The sequence below is a fragment of the Hakea prostrata genome, chromosome 3 (genome assembly GCF_041222555.1).
Source record: "Hakea prostrata isolate BN-2017 chromosome 3, UWA_Hpros_2, whole genome shotgun sequence".
NCBI lineage: Eukaryota > Viridiplantae > Streptophyta > Magnoliopsida > Proteales > Proteaceae > Hakea > Hakea prostrata.
The window spans coordinates 33,293,532-33,298,970 of NC_142602.1; the positions used below are offsets into that span (position 1 = coordinate 33,293,532).

At 37.0% G+C, this 5,439-nt stretch overlaps 1 pseudogene; it reads right to left on the reverse strand.

Annotated features, from left to right (window-relative positions):
* Positions 1 to 1,354: 1,354 nt before the first annotated feature.
* On the reverse strand, positions 1,355 to 2,676 carry LOC149022135 (aspartic proteinase CDR1 pseudogene; annotated as a pseudogene).
* Between the last annotated feature and the right edge of the window lie 2,763 nt (positions 2,677 to 5,439).

The following is a 5,439-nucleotide window of genomic DNA, read 5'->3' on the forward strand; positions in this document are numbered from 1 at the left end:
GAACTGATCCTGATCGTACACTTACTTATTGACTTGCTTATTTAAAAACCATTTGTTGCTTTTTTCAAATTTCATTCTTGTCTGCAACTTGAAACTCGTCATCGTCTTCTCTGCGCACTAACTGCCTTCCCACTTTCAAGCTCTTTACTCCGGTGAACAAGTAAATTCAGTAACTTTCTTGCCTTCTTTACTTACTTTAGTTGCTCCTTTCACTTTCACATTCATTTTCTTTATGATTTAAAAACCACAACCAGACTTTCCTTGCAATGGGAAGCGGTAAAACCTCTGATGAGGGTTCCTCTGAACGTAACGCCGGTCAGGACGATTTTGGTGACGAGGCCACTGTCTCCGTCTCCGTTGACCAATCGGGTAATGAAGAGCAGAAATTAACTGAGGTTTGGCGTGAGTTTGAAGAAGTGAGCCAAAAGAAAGAGATTGAGGTTCCAACCCTGCCCCACCAATTCCAGATCATCTAAAACTTCGAAAGTAGCTGCCAAGGCCCCTCGGCAACCCAATAGACCTAAAGAAGGCCCAAGTTCTTTTGTCTCTGAATATACCAACGCCGAATTGACTTCGGCAACCGAACACTTCGATTTCCCTCTTGACTATTTGCTACGAATTCCCAATCCTGACAAGAGGGCCAATTCGAATCCTACTGATGAATTTTCGCTGTATCTGGATACTCTGGAAAGTGGAGTTCGGTTTCCCTTTTTCAATCGTTTGTTTTCCGCAGTTTTGAACCACTGAGAGATTTGTCCCGGAACGCTCCTTCCCAACAGCTGGCGTCATATCATCGGCTTTCCTGGTTTGTGCTTTGAACTTAGCATTGAACCTTCTCTTGCTCTTTTTGTACTCATAGCCATAGTTGGTTATTGGGATTTCCTTTTCGGGAATATCCAGAATATGATAGTCTGACTCCTTTGGAGCCTTGTCGAATCTTGACAAAGACCAGCGTTCAGGACAGGCCTAGGCTTTGTCCTTCTAAAGTCTCACTTAGTGAAAACCGATGCTTCGTCCTTCGAAAGTCTCACTGGATGAAAACCGATGCTCCATCCTTCGGAAGTCTCACTCGGTAAAAACCGATGCTTCGTCTAAGGGTCTTAATCGGTATCACCCGAAGCCCCGTTTGAGTTGTCCTTCCCAAGTATTGCGTTCGGCCTAGTCCTTCCGGAGAAGACCAAACATTTTCCCGTATTTATTTCTGGGTTAACTTTCACAAGAAATTATAACGTTCCTTCGTATTTATTGCACATGGGTAAAATCTACAATGACAAGTTAATTGTTTCATCGGTAAAATCTCCAGGAAGCAACTACACTAACAGTATTTAGTAGAGAAACATAAGGATCTTCTTAATCATAAAATCTCCTGTTGTTTGGTGCAATCAGTTGGCTTGAAGGAGACCTTTCCACCTTCAATATCATAGCCAACGAAGAAGTTCACCTGAGCTATGTTACCAACTACGGCCAGACTATCACCACTAGGGACTACCGCAAAACATACTATATCATCAGAAACCCTAACAAATGTATTCAATGGGAACAACTTCACATCAGCACCAGAAAAATGTGCAGTGATTGGAACACCAATATCCTTTTTAGTTTCATAGCATAACTTGAGCGGGCCATCAACCGGAGTAAGATCAATGGCATCCTTCACAGCAGCTTCAATCTCATCATAGAATTCTGTTGGTAACAGTGTTAATGTTGTTCCAGAATCTATTAGTATGTTAGCCTCTTCATTCCCTTCTTCGTTCCTCCTCTTCACAGTTGCGATCGATGAGTTCTTGTATCTCAATTTCTTGTCTTCAACGCTAAGACCTTCAAGGGTGACGAAATAGAATGCGGAAACTGACTTTGGCACTAATGGGGTTGAAACTACATTTTCTCCAGAAACCTCAGCTTCAGAACCAAAAGTCAACTTACTTGTAGCATTTTCAGCTGAATATGGCACCAAACAGTAGGAGAACTTGCGTTTAATTGATGAACCCAGTTGGGAGATCAATGCCAGAGCACCACGTCCAAGGCCTACCAGACCTGCAGCTTTTTTATCAAAGGTGCCATTGTTGTTATGTCCACAACCAAATGCCTTCTCTGGTAAGGAGACATACTTGCCAGACCTGGAACCCATAGTGTTTCTGTGGCAAGATTGCCCATAGTGAAGGATTGATCACCATATTGATAAGAATATTTACAAGAACCCCCATGACAGAAACCTCCGTCTAGCTCTGCACAGAAACTTGACTTACAAGAAAGGTCCTTATAAGTTGAGGAACTATTAGGATCAAATAAAGGAGCTGTTTGCTTGTAACACCCTTTACAAGGCTTGCATTGTGTCCATATGAGATCACTTCCAGTATCAGCTATGGCCATAATCTCCACTGGTGGAGTTCCAATGGAGATATTCATAAGATACGCACCATCGTCTGCAATCACAGTAGATGAATCTTCTTTTTTGTAAAGCCGTTTGAAATTATCAAGACGGGCTGCTGAGCGATGGAAAGCCTTCTGCAATCTGTGAAAAGGACCGTCTGAAGGATTGTAATATGGAGATTGCAATGAGTCACGATGGATGAGATCAATACTGAAACCATTACCACCATTTCTGGCATTGACGAGGGAGAGGCTAGAAAGACAGAAGAGCAAGAAGAATGAAACTAAGTTGAGAAAGGTTGCCATGGTTGAAGGTAGAGAAAGAGATGAGAATGCGTTAGATCCGTGGGTGGTGAATTTAAAGATGGTGAATGGAAGGAGAAGCGAAACCATGCATGGAAGGTGAAGAGTGATATTGGGTGATCATTTATTAAAAGTTTTTTGGATTTAATAGTTTTCCTAATTGCTCGGTTATTTGATTTATTTCCAATGATGTGGCATCTATATATTTTTTCAAAAATCCAAACATAACCCTCGAGTTATCTCTTTACTTATTTACCCTTTTGTCAAGTTATAATAATACCCTTAATTAAATATAAAAAAAATGGACACCTAAAATCCATTTTTTTTTCTCAAAAAAACTACCAAATAAAGGAAAGATTTGATTTTTCTTCTCTAAAATGAAACCATCGAATAAAGGAAAGAAATGAATTTTATTTTCTAAAATGAAACCACTAAATAAAAGAAAGATGCGATTAAATAAAAAAGAAAAAATTTTCAGGACAACAATTCCATTAAAGATGAACCCTACCTAAAAATCTATATAATTTTTATTTTTTAGTGCAACACTAAGACCTTCATTAACAAGTATCACGCTGTAGCAGAGATCATTGTTGTTTTGTTCTTTTGTGTAAATTTCACGAATTACAACACACACACATAGATATTCATTTCTTTTCTCCCAAATCATTGCTCCTATTGTTAAAACTTAAATTTAAATGGTGAAATAGTTCTTCTTTACCATGATGCATATTTTGATGGAATTAAGGACGAAGAAGCAAGATCTCAAGAGGTAATTTATTATTTACAAACTTTTTGATTCGGATCTTTATCACATTTTAAATGGAGACGACTAGTACTTTTTCAAATTAAAAATTGATTCTAAAATATAAGTTTTTAAGGCTATAATTGGCATTCAATATAATTTGTATAAATGAGGGTAATGTCATCTTTTTAACTTCTTTATTTTAATGAAGTGCAAAATAGACATAACATTTTCAATGTTAACAGTCACTAAACATTGTTTGTTAAAAGGAAGGGGGACAATAATAATTTCATACAAAAGAGAGGTTTAATTTGTAATAAAATCAAAGTATAGGAGGCAATAGTAATTATACCAAGAACCAATTTTGAATGCAAAACATAAACAATGGTATTGCAATTTGTTTGTCAAATTATAAAATTATCAAATATTTGCTTGTCCAAGACTCTAAACAAGTTGTTTAATTGATCAACTTAATAAACCAATTCTTTTTTGGTGAAAACTATTTGTTAACAGTCTTCCCTAAGAACAACGTTTAGAATCGTCTTTAGATGTTTTCATCAAGGAATGGTGATATGAGCACAATTTTGTTGAACTTTTAAAAATGGTTGTTGAACAAATTGGCGTTTGGTAATTTATGTTCTTAAAAACAATTTCTATGATAAAAAAAATGCCATTAATACATCTATAAAATAAGCCCTTTTTTTTGTTTTTTGAAATTTAATATACTTAATCATGTATAATTTTTAAAATACACGAGTTGGTTTATTACCTTTTTAGTAAATACATAGTAATAATATAGTATTGTGAATTGTTTAACTATTTCGTGTTTAGAATCAATGTTAGGTTTGAGAAGTAGGCTCGACTTAGCCCCACTCAACATGTTCAGAGCCAAATTACAATATTTAGGGTCAAGGTTAGGGTCCAAATTTTAAAGAACTGGCCCAAAGCAACATTTTTCAATTCTACTAGTAACAAATTAGTAACTATTCTACATTGATAATGTTTACTATCTATTGAAGTTGGGATCATACTGGAGTAAAGGATCAACAACTTTGGTGGAGCGAAAATCCTGGATTTTTGCTATTTCAAGTTCTCATCTTCCATTTCCCTTAATTCCACTCTAGGAACATGATCCATATGAAACATGGCTATTGGAATCCAACTATCACTTGTAAATCGTAAAAAATCTCTACAAATAACATAAATCTAAATTATATCTCACATATTAACATCTACTTTTCCCCAGCCTATGTCTAAAATAAATCTTGTCCATTTTTAAGTCTAGATCCTTTACTCACATGGAGAGAAAATTCTCGAAAAGTTTAAATACAAGACCTACTGGGTTTTACTATCTCTTCATATGGGTGGAGGATCTAGAGTCTATAAGAGACTGCAACCATTGTGCTAGAAGCATATCCACAAGACATATCTCATGATTAAGTAGAGTCCACAAGTATTGCATTTTCAATAGAAGCTCTGCTAGAATTCTCTTCAAGCTTGAATGACTTCTCTTGGTCTTAACTTTTCTTTTCAGGTTCTCCTTATAACTGGTCTAAACGTCAGAGCCCCACCCCTCCCAAAAAAAAATTACATCAGGAAGATTGGACAAAGTTTTTCTAGATCCAGAATTCTAAAATTTTTTTCCTAATGCTAAACTTATTATGTGAAATTCCCTATGATCTTAACTCGGAAATCCATATTATAGGTCTGAGAACTCCGAGCACGAGTAGAAGACACCTGTGGCCCATCCAAATAGAGACCATTGGGTTAGAACATAAACTAATGGAATTGGATGGTGATGATGATGAAGCTAGAGAGTTGTTGAGTCAGAAGAGGATCTCACTAGAAAGCTGACGGATATGGAAAGTGGACCAAGCGTTCATTGACGACACTTTTGGAAGGTCTCAGATATCAAGTAAGACCCCCCAAGTGTGGGTTAGTGTTGAAGAAGAGCCAATGGATGAACCACCCTCGTAACTGCTCCTGGAGCAATTCTAGGAGTATGGGTCTCCCAGGGCTACCCA